Consider the following 16,543-nt stretch of genomic DNA (forward strand, 5'->3'; position numbering starts at 1 on the left):
AAAAATTGATAATAAATAGTGCACAAACATTATAGACAATCCACAGGCACGCCAGAAATTTGCAGCCCAAAATGCACTTGTATTTTGAAAGATACAAAAAAGACAAATCTCTAACAGACTCATACTGTACACTATATGCATATATACTGCTGGGTTTTTCTTCTTTTTTTCATCAGCCCAATAATAAAAACGATGTTCGTGCATGAATACACGTTGCATGTACATCCCAAGCATATACATGCATTTCTAGAATAAATTTGAGAATTTTTAAGGAACTCAACACTAATTTGCCAGCATGTTGCAGCAGGGGGCAAAATGGCTCATCCGAGTGGTTAAACTGTACTAGAGGCTCACAATACATAACCAGCTCAAACTTAATGCCGTCATGAAAGGATATGCAAAAATTCGGGTTGCGCCAAGGAAAAGTATAGTTAAACTTCAGCTTAGGGGCCAAATAAGGATAATCCTCCTCTTGACGCTATCGCGCAAATGACGTAATCAAATCAAAATTTAAACCATAAGTTTAACATATTTAATTATTATAAGAAATAGGTCGTAATTTAACTGCTTTAGTTTTTTTCGAAGACACACCATTACATCGAGATGCTGCAGTAATTTTTTTCGATAACACACCATGAAAATGTGTACAATCACATAGAAAAGAGCCAAAGAAGGCCAAGTTTACACTACCAACAAGGGGTGGCAGCTCCCCACGAAAGTATACTCTCTCTACTGCCTTGCCTCGGTATATCTAAAGGTTCAGGAAAAGAAAAAACAACGCCACGAAAAATGCATATAGTTAAATGCAGTAAGATAACTGCATGGTGGTAGAAGCCAGGTGTGGTGGCTCAAGATCGAGGTCGCCACCAACACATCATCATACATAGCACGCATCTCCTCATAGACCAAGACTGATACATGCACCTGAAAACATGCCGATATGTGTACCAAGGTAATAGATAGCGACGCAGATTTATTTAGCAAGTGCAAAACCATACCATCGACTTTTATGAAATAAAAATGCGGTATGTGTACCAAGGTAATAGATAGCGACACAGATTTATTTAGCAAGTGCAAAACCATACCATCGACTTTTATGAAATAAAAATGCAGTGTTTCATCAAGATTGCTACTTGTCAACTTGGGCAAACAGAACCAAAAGAGAATTTCGGAAAACATTTATGCCATGTAATACCTTAATGAGTTCAGTCTGTGGATTCATTTTATTTTCTACATCAGAAGAGCTATTTTTAATTATGTGACTTCCATGCTAAACAAGGCAATAGACATAACAGTGACTTGCATACTGCAAAATCGAGTGAAAACATGGGTTCTAGATGAAAATCACTCACATATAGACTTTAGTTTAATATCAAGGGAACCCATAATTTATTTGATCCCAGAAAGCTTCCTGGTAGAAATAGATGATTTGCCGATCAAACTGAAGCTAAATTGAAAGAATCTGGGGATATTAAAAATGAGTGAATTGCCAAAGAAAGCATTTTGCATCGGTACAATAGCGAACATATATTTGTCCAGGAATGAACAAACATAATGATAGTAAACCAGTCATTTCAATTTAACTACATACAAATTCCTTACCTGCATCTGAGTCGCTGCAACCCGAGCATGATTCAGGCTTCTATGAAGAAACTAAACCATATGCTCCAATTGAACATACATATATTATAAGAATCTAAAATACTGCTCCAGAACACACCATTTTACGCACAAGCTCTTTCATGTTTTAGCCATACAACTCGGTTTAGTAATTTTGAAGTGCAAATTTAAATTGTATTTAAAAAATTGCTTACATTGTCAAACTACATACGCAGCAAATGAGCGGCATACAGTTTTTACTAACCACGCACAAAGAAAGGACTGACTCAACCAACAAAGTAAGAAGAAAGGTAACAAATAATGCAGTAAATGTGGAACTCAAAACCTTTAATAAAAGAAGTATTTGGAATATGCGAGGCCATGGCAAAGGTCGACTAAAGGACCACATCTCGTATACTGTAACGGTCTTATCCTCAGGCATTTCATTAATTATTTCAACCTGATCATATAGTTCAAAATGGGTATAATGTCTCGGCCGATATGTGATACAAGAAGCACATTGATATTTAGATATGAATGATCAAATAAGCAACCTAATGTGAAAATTTTCCTAATTTACTTCAGCGAGAGAGATAAACATGCAGAGAGATGCCCGGCAAACAGTTCCAGTTTCATGGGAAATTCAATCAACCTAACTCATTTGTTCACAAGAAACAGAAAATCTCTAGGGAACCATACAAAAAGTACTTCTTTATCCAAGGGGGTACGACATGCAAAACATTTACATGAACAACAAATAATACACGTAACTGACCTTTATACAGTATTAGTCAATTTAGAGCTCAATAAAAAAGATGGAGATGGCAACTAAACTGATAACTTTGCGACATCTATTAGAGAATTAGAGAAGAGAGTTAATATGACAACATCAAAAGCATGTCTTCTCCAATTCCAATCTCGGCAGTAACAAATGTGGGCAAGAGAAACCAAAATGTTCCTAATTTCTTGAAATAAGAAATTTCGCCAGTGCTATGAAGGAAAACTGAACGCTTACCTAGGAACCAAAAAAAACTCTATTGCTTCTCAAACCATCTGCATCAATTCCAAAGATCCACTCCATGCAGCAAAAGAAAAAGGAGACCAACCATGCTTGGTATTTCCAATGAACCCAAATACACAATGACCACTGAGAAATTCAAAGCCCTGCAAAATAAAAGAAAACCTGGACCTCCACGCTGCCAATAAACATAAGAAACCTCACGGTAGCAGTATATGAATTTTTTCCCGAGCACCCCCGGTAAACAATCTTACCGGTCAAAAAATCCTGATTTTTTTTTGAATTTTTTGAATTTAAACGTACGAAATAGATAAATACGATGTAGTCTACAAAATTGCACAAGCTGAATGCGTGGCTTGGTGGTTCCGGGTAGTTGTTTGCAACGCTATGTTCTGGGTTCGATTTCCTCGTCCTCCTATATATTTTTAACAATTATTGTCTCTGTCCATGTCAAAATCACATAATTATGCAAAAATTGTAGGCAACAAAGTTCGAACGGCCGACCTGAGTACACATTTACAGCAATGAACAGAGAATGACCAGTTAGGTAGCAGACAGGTTGTGAAAACCTCCAGTTCCGACTCGTAATAACCCTTTCTTTGAAATTTAAAGTCAAATTTTAGTTTTTGAATTTGCTTGGGAACTGGTCAGGATTTCTCAGTTACCGCGGGAAACGAGAATTCCGAGCACCCTCGGGAAAAAAATTCTGTCGGGAGCCAAATCCTTGGATAGTACTGCTGTTTGGTTTGGTCATGGGCCGGATGAGATCATTGAACTCATCCGTAGGGATTAATTGTAATGCTACTGTTTAAGTAATATAATTCCTTTTTCCCCGTAAAAAAATGTTACTCTTTACAAAATCTAGTGGACCAGAATAAATACAATAGAGTAACAAACGTTTATATAAAAATAATAAACAGGAGGGAGTATATTATAGTAGCTAACATACTTGATTCTGTGAAGAGCAATGAAAGCAAAGAAGGCACACCAAAATCAGCATCTATATTGGTTGGACATTGTCGCAACATAGTATTTGGATATCATGGTACAAAGGAAACATAAACTAATCAGGGAACCATGCAAAAAAAAATAGGGGTAGGTAGATAAGTAGAGTCTTTTTCATAGATAGAAATAAACGGGTAGAGCCAGGAGTTCACAAAGTCATTGTCGTGGCAAAGCCATCCGGCTAGCACAAACCACTGCACTAATAATAAGAGTAGAACAAACCGTTGATAAACCAGAAATGTACACAAGTCTGTTTCCTGAGAAAATACACCGCATGATAAAATAAGAACTACATAACTAAGCAACTGATAGCAGCATGAATCAAAAGAATCCACATACAACAAAGGCTACGAAGGGTGGAACCACCACTCTTGAAAAACAAACCACAAAGTAATCAGTGATAAATCGCAACCTACAGAAGCAGTACAGATTTGACAACTTTCTCACATGAGAAACCCAAACCATCTATAGGCACAAGTATACTGTAAAACAAATCTGGAGAGATAAGAGCTGATCATTTCAAATATTGTACCTGCTTCTAATGCGAGTCTTCTTTTTGCCTGATTCGTCTGCCCGAGATTTCGGCTACTTACACCTACGAATGATTAACACAAGATTTGAATCAACATAGGTCAAAAAAGTGTACCACACAGACTTGTACTATATATCAAAGTGCACCACTAATAACAAAGAGTAAAAGCATAGACTTTTGCCATTAATGCAAAATTCATACAGATTGAGCACACACCTAAGAAAAGAAGATGAAAGAGCGGATTGTACAAAATCCATGCTCACCAAGATCTCAAGATATTTGTTACAAACGATATTTTCAGTTGATAGGTGAGAACCTCATTGTGCAAATTACAATTGACTTAACAAATTGTTTCACGCAGGAATAACAATCAAAACCGCAGTGAACAAGTAGAAAAGCCAACTGAAGAAAAGATTTTGGTATAAAAATAAGTAGCTATCCTTATGCCGTGCTAAAAAAAATATTGCATATTGTACGAAGTGTTACTTAGGAGTTCTCTTCTTATTCGAAACAGATCTGCATCTTAACTGAATAAATTTTAGAAGCCAAAAGTTGTTAAGCAATGTCCTTTAAGCTGGTAGCCGACAGACTATACCACTAACTAATAAACAAAGGGTAATATAGAGAAATGACTTGGGCTCCCGATAGAGAAATATGAGTAACACATCATTAAAATTATCAAACCTCTCATTAGTATGCAATATACCAATTCATATGTGATAGCTAGGAAGATACCATATACGAAACCAAAGGAATTATTCACATATGTACTAACAGCGAGCATCTCTTATTTTGTATATCTCGGAATGAATTTTCAATGCATTTGTTATTTTGTTTCACAAGTGAGCAATAAGAAAAAAATACAACCGACTGCAGAGCTTGCAAAAATAAATGAATGCACGAATAAATGAAGTGTGTATAAACTGCTGATAAATGGAAGACATAATATTTAAGCTATTCTAGCCTAAAGAAATAACAATAAGAGGTTCATTGGGTAAATAGCTGCCTAAAGGTTGGTATGAATTCCTACATGCTAGTGTGAACAACAATTTTTAACACTTTCAACTACATCCTGGTACCATCCTACTTGCTAAAAATATCATGTTCTGCTAACCATACAAAAAAAGAACCCCCGAATATACACGAACAGAAACCAAAAGTAGCATCCGTTTGGTCCTTACAAGAGATGACAATAAGCGGTTGGCACTTGAGAACCGTGATGGGCTCGCAAAGGTCGAGCAAACTGTTGTACTCTTGTGGTGTCCAATTAAGAATGGGAACTCAAGAATACAGTTCTGATGTCAACTGTTGTATTAGCAATTCATAATTCATAATCTATAAGCAATCAAAATAAAGACGGGCAGTATTAAAACATCACAGAAAGAGAGGCAAGAAAAACAAACAAGTACATACACCAGGGAAGGCTGCTGTCGATGAAGCTTATTGTCTAGATTCCTGGTTTGTTACGACGAGTCCTGTAAAATAGAGCTACTTCTTCGGAAAATCTAGAGCAACCTCGGAATGGTTACTCCCAACAAATATATGAAACCACCTTGAAAAAGCAATCGATCAAGGACAAAAACGGACATTAACCCGTGAGCCCAATATGACCGGTCAATTCGGACCATGGCATTTGTGAACTGCGGCAGCAACCTGGATGGAAAAAAAGCCCGTATGACATCTCTCCTTAACATCCCAACACCTTAATTGCAATATTGCAAATAGCTAGATGGAGCATAAATATTACATAAATTAATCTCAGCTAGGATTTTAATCGAACACCCTATAAGCATCGATGAGATCTTCCGGGATTAAATCGGATAGGAGGAGTGCGAGCGATGACCTGATCTCCGCCCTCGCCGCGTAGCAGGATTCCACAGAGAGAGATAGCCCGACGAAGGCACGCCAACATCTTCAGCGAAGAAGAAACCGTAGATGAGGCCTTACAGATGTTCCCCTGACCGTTGTCCTCCCTGATGAATCGGAGCAAGGACCAGTTTTCCACCGATGCGCATCCGTCCTGTCGTCCTGCTGGCGACAACACAACCAGAAGAAAGAAAAGCTTTTTGACTTGGGATTTAAGGCAACCATATAGAAGACCATTAGATTATCACTGATTTGTTAAGGGGTGAAAAATGTGTTGGATTATAGAACCATAATTTCATTAGAAATAGAAGAAAACAATATTTTTAGACCACATATTAAACAGCATGCACACACGGTAATAACTATCGTGAATCACATGAACAAACTAAAAGCTGAAGAATATTCTTTTGTTTATCATACGACAAACCATGAGCTGAACTGAAAAGAATATCCATATCATGATTAAAATCAAACCCATTGTATTCATGGGGAGAACATCCAGAGAAGCAACTCTGCTTCATAGGACTAAAATAATAGATGTTATCTCTCAAACAATTAGTTGAACATTATGACTGCAAACTAAGCCCACATTGCAAAAAAAATCCATGATATGTGCGATCCGAGGAGTAAAAACAGCAAGACAGCAGACAAAATATAGGCAAAGGCAATTACCTTTCAATAAAAAGTAAAGGAAAGACATCAGTACCATATCAAGAAAACGTAAATGGCTATTCCCATAACAAAATATATGTCTTTCATTGAGTTATTTCCGCCTTCTCAAATAAACTGAGCCAATCCAATTGACTCACAAAATGATTTTTTTTTTCTACTCATTACCCTCAAGACCAATCTGTCCTTCAAGAGAAGCATATGTACTTTAGTTGCCTATATTCAAGTTTCTGCAGAAGAATCAAGGTCCAATATCCAAGGAACTGGGAGAAGAGATGCCACTGCCTGCAGGTATAAAACAAATTCTAGTTGAGTCAGGAATTAAAACAAACATGTTGTGGGAAACCTACAGAGAGTGAGACCACCTCATCTTAGCAAGAAGAAACCAGATCCTGAGATTAAAAAATGAACAAATCCACAAAGTAACTAACCATTAAGAAATAGAGAGAAGGGGAGGTACCGATTGCCTACCTCTTCCTGCTGACCACCTCGCCTGGCCGATAGGGAGGAAGAAGCTGGCGCCGGTCGTGTAAACACAAATACTTTCAGGTAATTATCCCACCAAGCAAACATGTGCAGACATGTGCAGACATTGCATCAGACCTTAAATAATAATTAATCTGCAAGTATGATAGCAAGAAATGGTAAAAAAAAAACCTAGCATAAAGGAGCCAAAGCACGAAATATATTCCGAAGCAGAATATAAAAATATATAACAACCACTTGTGCAAAATGTAAAATATAGAACAGCCACTTCTCCATTCTGATCTCCATGGATCCACAAGAATAAGTAGGTTAAATTGTAGGGTACACCGAAAGAAGTAGAAAATAAAAGTGCCCTACAATTTCTGTCCAGTCAATTAAACTGTATCTCTTCTCAACTGAAAAGGAATGCTACGTACTTCCAGGCTACAATTCGACTATATTTCTAAAAGATGTAGCATTCTTCTGCAAAATGCATTTTAAAAAATTAAAAAGAAAGACACAAAATCATTTGTTTGTTGTGGATAAGAGAAGAGCATAAATGCACAACATATACTGCAACCTATCTGTATTCTTCTGTCTGTCTGATCATAATAAGATCCTTACAAAACCATGTTACCAACCATGGGTTGGAGAAACAATCATACAACGAACACCGAGGTTGTGCATAGCAAGTTTAAAACTGTAGGCATGAAGCCGAAGCGAGTGGCAAAAGAGAGATATTAAAGAGTTAAAATACTAATAATTAGATGGATAAGTGAAGATCATCTACTATAAATATCCATGGTTTGAAATGGTGATAATCCTATGACACAACCAGGAAAGTTTGCAACAAGAAAAGGTTCCCATCAGCCATAGCCCAAGGAGTAAGCGTGACCTCCGAAGCAGTTTTTTTTGTACAGAGAAGATGCACCCAACAAAATTTAGACAACCATCCACGATACAGAAAAGGGTAAAATAAAATACCTTTGTTGAGAAGTCAAAGCATGAAAATCAATGTTGTAAATTCAGCAGTCAGAGCTCAAAATCAACATGCTGAATTCGACAGTCAAAGCTTAAGGCATGTTTCCCAACAATATTTGTAAAAACCTTGAATTCACTTGTATTTCCACAACTTCCTCAAGGATACGATGATCCCAAGGGATTGAAACCCTCCGGTTCGAGCCTACAAATTAACAAAAAGATGCATTCTCCAAATTTAATAAATCAATTAAATACTTGTGCAATTAGCACAACTAATGATACTGTAAGGATTAAGCAGTCCATACCTGAAGTAAGTTCTTGACCCTCTCTAGTGGCGCTACCGCAATCTTTGCAAATGCACCAGCAGCATCTTCAACAATAAGCTTCTTAGCATAGATCAGTCCTTGTAATTCCAGCAGATTCACCTGCGTGGCTGTTGAGGCTGAATAAAATGCCACAACCAAGTATGTCAGAAATAATATACAATGCAGTATAGCTAGCGTCAAATTAGGAAAGTCAAACTAAGAAGTGAAGCCAGAAACATACTTGTACCATACAATAGAAGCAGACCAAGGAAAATAACCCAATGACCCCAGAGATGGAGCATATACGGCCATGGGCATAATCTGGACATGAAGAACGGCGGCGAGAAAAATAAGCCAAGTAGGCAGAGAGGAACACCAAAACAAAGTTCGGAATGAAAAAGAAGAGAAAAACGATCTGGTGCAAGAGTGTGAATATTCATCAATCACATCTGACACACACTGAATATTCAAGTGTGGCATCAATTCATTTATACAAAAACACCGACCACACATGTAAATGGGCCATCGCAAGCCAGTTGCAGTTTCAGAAAACATATAGTCCCAAAACACATGCTCTATTTTATTATAGTTGACAAACCTAACTTACAAAATGGACCTGGGCACAAGACAATGCTTCGGAATGTGGCCTCGGTGAGAACCAGTAGGACCTCAAGTCCTCAAAGATGAAGAATTGCTTCTTGAGCTGCATACATGATCAAATAAAGCCGAAGAAATTGCTAACCAGTTATCCTTGCAACCTCATAACATAATAAAAATAAAGCTGGAGAATTGCTAACCAGTTGTCCTTGCAACCTCATGATCTGCAATCACCTTATCGAGCTGCATTGCAACCTCGTGATCTACTATCACCTTATTGAGCTGCATAAGGATAGAGTCACATGGAGATTATACTCACAATACTGCAACTTACAAATATAAAAATGATGTCGACAAAAGTTGAAATCAACACCTATTTCTTGTAATGATGGCTTTGGCTTTTGGTTTCAGCGTAGTTGACCTCCATTTGCAAACTGCTGGACTATGGGATTATCCATATGCTTTTCAAGATCTGGTTTATGCACAAAGGCATCCCCTGGATTGGCATTCAACAACCTAATAATGTCCAAAATTGGATGGAAATAACTAAAAACGAGACTGAACTTTGTCAAGAAACGAGAGCCCACCAGGGAAGGGGAAGAACACGGTTGATTTTGTCCCATGCTGCAGCAACGCCAAGACAGGGGCAGAGGTTGCGCGACGCCGAGTCTCAACGCCAAGCCATGCAGAGGAGGTGGGGAAGAGGTAGCACGACACCAAGGCTCGGGGCCGTGCAGAGGAGGCTGGGGACGGAGGCATTGTAGAGGAGACGACCACGAGGAGGAGGGCCGCGACCGGCCGCGACCCTCACCTCCCGGCGCTACACGCGGCGGCTGCCCGTGGCCGCTCTCCCGATGCGAGGTGGCGGCGGCGGCGCCCACGCTCCGTTGAGTTACTAACCCGCCGCCGCCGGACGAAATCGAGGACGCGCACGCGTCCAGCCAATGAGCCCCGCCGCCCGAGCTCCAACACCGCCACCGCGCACCACCGCCAGGTCGAGGGCCCCTGATCTCCTCTCCTCGTGCAAGGGGAAGGGCAACCTGGCACTCTTCGCAGCGGCGCCCTCGAGCGCATGGCGCGGCCGAGGTCGTCGGACCAGCTCCTCCCGATGCAAGGCAAGAGGAGCTGCTGAGGCGCGACGGCGGCGGCTCGGGGCGCCGTCCACTGGCGGCGGCGGCGACGCGGCGGAGTCGAGGGGCGGGAGTAGGAGGCGTGGGACGGTAGAATGGAGCAGATATTTTCACGATCTAGGTTTTCACCCGGGCCGGGCGTGCGCGACTCGGACGAGAAGGACGTGCACGAGCCAGAGGAGTTGGTTCGCTCGCTGACGCAAGTGTCCCCGCAAGTATATGGGCCTAACTGTCATGGACTCGTTCGAAGGAGCGAGAAGTGTGAAAAGTAATTACCTCATCCAACGGTTCAGGTGAAAAGCGGGAGTGAGAAACTACTGTTGCAACGTGATTGGACGAACTAGATTGATTTGCCCCTCTCAGATGGCCTGGTTGAGAGGGTAGTCTAGGATCATTTATAGGAGAAATTAGGACGTTTCTGATGCTTAGTTTCATGTTGGGCTTTTCATCTGGACAAATCATTAGCTGAAATGGGCAGCTACTATTTTTAGATTATATCAACTAAGGCAGTTGTTACTTTTCTCTATTCTGACTAATTACTATTCATGAAACTATAGTTCATATTACATGTGTCAAGGTGAGACGATTGCTAAAGTAGAATTATCTGCATTTACTTTGCCGTGCTTTCCCTGAAAATAGTCTTGTTGTTTTTGGCTACTAATTCATACGCTCACATCTTCACATGTTAAACATGGATGTACACTAGACCAGCTTAGATGAGGCAATTGTCCACTTTTGCTGGTGTAGCAATTTTAGTATTTCATCTTACACTCAATTACTTCAGGGTAGCCGTCTTTTGTTTTCAGATGTCTTTTAATAGATCAAATTCTGAGAAGGATGCAATTACCTTCCCACGGTCAGTTTCCTACATGGGGTAGCTAGCCGAGCATTTGGCTAAGTATATGAACTCTTACTTTCACAACTGGAGACATGAACCATCAGTATTAGTAGATGGCCTAGCAATTTAACCGATATTGCACAAGATACACACCAAGGAGTGATAACAAATGGCATCACAAAATTGTGTTCTGTAAAAAATAATCCCGAAGTTGTGTTGTGATCTATTTATGAGTTGCAGCAATATGTGCAACGGATTCGTTCTCTACACATCAGGATTAGACAGTTTTGTTAAATTAAATGTTGATCTCTTCACAGTTGAGATTGTTTCAGACTTCCGGATATCATGATGTTTGATTGCGTTGTCTCAGGGCTTAGGGAAAGTGGGTATGTGCCTAATATCAGCTCCCTTAACGTTGTAAGGGCAGTTTGAGAATCGGTGAGTTTGAGCATCATTTATTCAAAAAAAAAATCATGCTACAACTGCTAAACTTCACTTCATGTTGTGCCATCATCATTGCTGATGAAAAGCCCATAAATATTTACAACTGCTAAACATTTACTCCATCTCACAGCTTAAGGTGTAAATAAATTGGTGCTAGGATTAAGGAGGGTTTGCGTGCAAATTAGCTTCCATACTTGCCCCTCATAAATCTCGAATAACTCACTCCTTTTACTCCGTATTTCTCTCTCTTCCCTAAAGTAGCCGCATCAGACTCCTCGTTAACTACCATCTCATGCATGCACCGTATACAACCAATGAGGCACCGGTTTTAGAGGAGATTGACTGGAGGAGCAATTAATTCAGCGTGAATACCGTGTGCATGCCATAGCTGGGTCAATCGTCTACTTGTTTTTAGCAAACGAGAAACGGCTGAGAGGGGCATCTTCGGTAGAAATAGGATAGAGTTCACCCTACGCCTTATGCTTTGATCAAAAATCGAATTTATTTTTACGCCTTAAGCTCTGAGATAGAGGGAGTATATTAGTTAGACACACCGCGCCGATCATTGCTAGTGCCTTACTATATTACATAAGAAGACCATGTGAAGGAGACATGCATCACCTTTTTTGGTGATGTAACTAATCGTCCTGTAGCCCTTGTCAAATTCCTCTGATACTGATGGGAGGGCCTGCTCACCCTATACGATAGTACAGTAGTAGTAGTTGCATTTTTTGGGCTCACACCGGCGAAGGGCGCGAATCGGGCGCGTCGGCGCCTCGCGGCACGACGGTTTTCACGTGTGGGGCCGCCTTGTCAGCGGGAGGACGCGACTGTTCACATCAAAGGCGACGCGGGAAGGTTGGTAGTCCCCGGCGTTTAATGGTCTCCCGCGCGTAAACCTAGGCGGCCACGAGGGCAGCGGCCGGATGATGTCTACGCCCCCTCCTTTTCCTGTAGACAGTGTTGGGCCTCCAAGAGCAGAGGTTTGTAGAACAGCAGCAAGTTTTCCCTTAAGTGGATCATCCAAGGTTTATCGAACTCAGGGAGGAAGAGGTCAAAGATATCCCTCTCATGCAACCCTGCAACCACAAAGCAAGAAGTCTCTTGTGTCCCCAACACACCTAATAGGTGCACTAGTTCGGCGAAGAGATAGTGAAATACAGGTGGTATGAATAAGTATGAGCAGTAGCAATGGTGCCAGAAAATAGCTTACTGGCGTGTAGTTGATGGTGGTGGTATTGCAGCAGTAGTAACGCAGTAAAATAGTAAACAAGCAGCGATAGCAGTATTTAGGAACAAGGCCTAGGGATTACACTTTCACTAGTGGACACTCTCAACATTGATCACATAACAGAATAGATAAATGCATACTCTACACTCTTGTTGGATGATGAACACATTGCGTAGGATTACACGAACCCTCAATGCCGGAGTTAACAAGCTCCACAATTCAATGTTCATATTTAAATAACCTTAGAGTGCATGAAAGATCAATTCGACTAAACCAAGTACTAGCATAGCATGCACACTCGTCACCTTCATGCTATGTAGGAGGAATAATACACATCAATACTATCATAGCAATAGTTAACTTCATAATCTACAAGAGGTCATAATCATAGCATAAACCAAGTACTAACACGGATGCACACACTGTCACCATTACACCGTGCAGGAGGAATAAAACTACTTTAATAACATTTCTAGAGTAGCACATAGATAAATTGTGATACAAAATACATTGCAATCATAAAGGGATATAAATAAGCACTTCACTATGCCATTCATAACAGTGAATAAGTATTCTGTGAAATATAGTCTAAGAGACCCACACGGTGCACACACTCGTCACCTTTACACACGTGGGACAAGGAGTCTCCGGAGATCACATAAGTAAAATTCACTTGACTAGCATAACGACATCTAGATTACAAGCATCATCATATGAATCTCAATCATGTAAGGCAGCTCATGAGATTATTGTATTGAAGTACATAGGAGAGAGATGAACCACATAGCTACCGGTACAGCCCCGAGCCTCGATGGAGAACTACTCCCTCCTCATGGGAGCAGCAGCGGTGATGAAGATGGTGGTGGAGATGGCAGCGGTGTCGATGGAGAAGCCTTCCGGGGCACTTCCCCGTTCCGGCGGCGTGCCGGAACGGAGACTCCGTCCCCGGATCTTGGCTTCGCGATGGCGGCGGCTCCGGAAGGTTTTCTCTGGTTTCGTCGAACGTAATAGGGTTTTCGCGACGGAGGCTTTAAATAGGCGGAAGGGCAGCCTCGGAGGGGGCCTGGGGGGCCCACAATATAGGGCGGCGTGGCCCCCCTCTGGCCGCGCCAGGGTGTGGTGTGGGGCCCCAGGGCTTCCCTCTGGCGGCTCTCGGGTGTTCTGGATGCTTCCGGGCAAAATAGGAACCTGGGCGTTGATTTCGTCCAATTCCGAGAATATTTCTTTACTAGGATTTCTGAAACCAAAAACAGCAGAAAACAGCAACTGGCACTTCGGCATCTTGTTAATAGGTTAGTTCCAGAATATGCACGAATATGACATAAAGTGTGCATAAAACATGTAGATAACATCAATAATGTGGCATGGAACATAAGAAATTATCGATACGTTGGAGACGTATCAGCATCCCCAATCTTAGTTCTGCTCATCCCGAGCAGGTAAAACGATAACAAAGATAATTTCTGGAGTGACATGCCATCATAAACTTGATCATACTATTTGTAAAGCATATGTAGTGAATGCAGCGATCAAAACAATGTATATGACATGAGTAAACAAGTGAATCATATAGCAAAGACTTTTCATGAATAGCACTTCAAGACAAGCATCAATAAGTCTTGCATAAGAGTTAACTCATAAAGCAATAATTCAAAGTAGAGGTATTGAAGCAACATAAAGGAAGATTAAGTTTCAGCGGTTGCTTTCAACTTGTAACATGTATATCTCATGGATATTGTCAACATAGAGTAATATAATAAGTGCAATATGCAAATATGTAGGAATCAATGCACAGTTCACACAAGTGTTTGCTTCTTGAGGTGGAGAGAAATAGGTGAACTGACTCAACATTAAAAGTAAAAGAATGGTCCTCCATAGAGGAAAGCATCGATTGCTATATTTGTGCTAGAGCTTCTATTTCGAAAACATAAAGAGAGCATAAAAATAAAGTTATGAGAGGTGTATGTTGTTGTCAATGAATGGTAGCGGGTACTCTAACCCCCTTGCCGGACAAACCTTCAAAGAGCGGCTCCCATTTTATTTTATTTTTGGATGGCACTCCTTCCAACCTTTCTTTCACAAACCATGGCTAACCGAATCCTCGGGTGCCCGCCAACAATCTCATACCATGAAGGAGTGCCTTTTTATTTTAGTTTTATTATGATGACACTCCTCCCAACCTTTGCTTACACAAGCCATGGCTAACCGAATCCTTCGGGTGCCGTCCAACAATCACATACCATGGAGGAGTGTCTATTTTTGTTAATTAATTTGGGACTGGGAATCCCATTGCCAGCTCTTTTTGCAAAATTATTGGATAAGCGGATGAAGCCACTAGTCCATTGGTGAAAGTTGCCCAACAAGATTGAAAGATAAATGATACGTCCAATTTGCATCACTATTTTATATCATAATTTGCTGTTATTCATTGATATATTTCATATTGGGACACATTACTTATGTTATTTCATCTATTTTGCATGTTTCATCATTATTGGAGGATCGAACACCGGAGCCAGGATTCTGCTAGAAAAAGCACCGTCAGAACGCAATATTTCGGAAGATCAACTCTGGAAGGAAATTATACCAAAAATCCTATTTTTCAAGATGACGAAGGAAGCCAGAAGGAGGAGCCAGGAGCAGCCAGGGTGGGCCCACACCCTAGGGCGGCGCGGCCCAGGCCCTGGCCGCGCCGGCCTGTGGTCTGGGGGGCCCACGGCCCCTTTCGCCTCCTTTTCTTCGCCAAACCCTTCGTCCCGAAGACCTAAGCCACAGAGGGTACCTCGCGAAGAGTTACAGCCGCCTCTGCGGGGCGGAGAACACCAGAGAGAAAAGAGCTCTCCGGCGGGCGGGAATCCGCCGGGGAAATTCCCTCCGGGAGGGGGAAATCGACGCCATCGTCACCGTCATCGAGCTGGACATCATCGCCATCACCATCATCATCATCTCCACCATCATCACCGCCGTCATCACCGCTGGACACCGCCACCGCCGTAGCAATTTGGGTTTGATCTTGATTGTTTGATAGGGAAACTCTCCCGGTATCGATTCCTACTTGTTGTTGATGCTATTGAGTGAAACCATTGAACCAAGTTTATGTTCAGATTGTTATTCATCATCATATCACCTCTGATCATGTTCCATATGATGTCTCGTGAGTAGTTCGTTTAGTTCTTGAGGACATGGGTGAAGTCTAAATGTTAGTAGTGAATTATGGATGAGTAATATTCAATGGTGTGATATTTAAGTTGTGGTGTTATTCTTCTAGTGGTGTCATGTGAACGTCGACTACATGACACTTCACCATTTATGGGCCTAGGGGAATGCATCTTGTATTCGTTTGCCAATTGCGGGGTTGCCGGAGTGACGAAACCTAAACCCCCGTTGGTATATCGATGCGGGAGGGATCGCAGGATCTCGAGTTTAAGGCTGTGGTTAGATTTATTTCTTAATTACTTTCTTGTAGTTGCGGATGCTTGCAAGGGGTATAATCACAAGTATGTATTAGTCCTAGGAAGGGCGGTACATTAGCATAGGTTCACCCACACAACACTTATCACAACAATGAAGATTATTTAGCCGTATGTAGCGAAAGCACTAGACTAAAATCCCGTGTGTCCTCGAGAACGTTTGGTCATTATAAGTAAACAAACCGGCTTGTCCTTTGTGCTAAAAAGGATTGGGCCACTCGCTGCAATTGTTACTCTCGCACTTTACATACTCGTACTTTATTCAACTCGTTACATCAAACCCCCACGAATACTTGTCCGTGAGCATTTACGAGTGAATCCTTCATCGAAACTGCTTGTCAACACCTTCTGCTCCTCGTTGGGATCGACATTCTTACTTATCGAAGATACTAC

At 41.2% G+C, this 16,543-nt stretch overlaps 1 long non-coding RNA gene across 1 annotated transcript; it reads right to left on the minus strand.

Moving 5' to 3' along the window:
* Positions 1-8,695: 8,695 nt before the first annotated feature.
* LOC124674667 lies at positions 8,696-9,327 on the minus strand. The gene is made up of 3 exons (XR_006993064.1): positions 9,238-9,327; positions 9,048-9,143; positions 8,696-8,761 (listed from the first exon to the last, which is right to left on the minus strand). It is a non-coding gene; the product is annotated as an uncharacterized LOC124674667 (long non-coding RNA).
* Positions 9,328-16,543: the final 7,216 nt, after the last annotated feature.

The sequence above is a fragment of the Lolium rigidum genome, chromosome 7 (genome assembly GCF_022539505.1).
Source record: "Lolium rigidum isolate FL_2022 chromosome 7, APGP_CSIRO_Lrig_0.1, whole genome shotgun sequence".
NCBI classification, from domain to species: Eukaryota; Viridiplantae; Streptophyta; class Magnoliopsida; order Poales; family Poaceae; genus Lolium; species Lolium rigidum.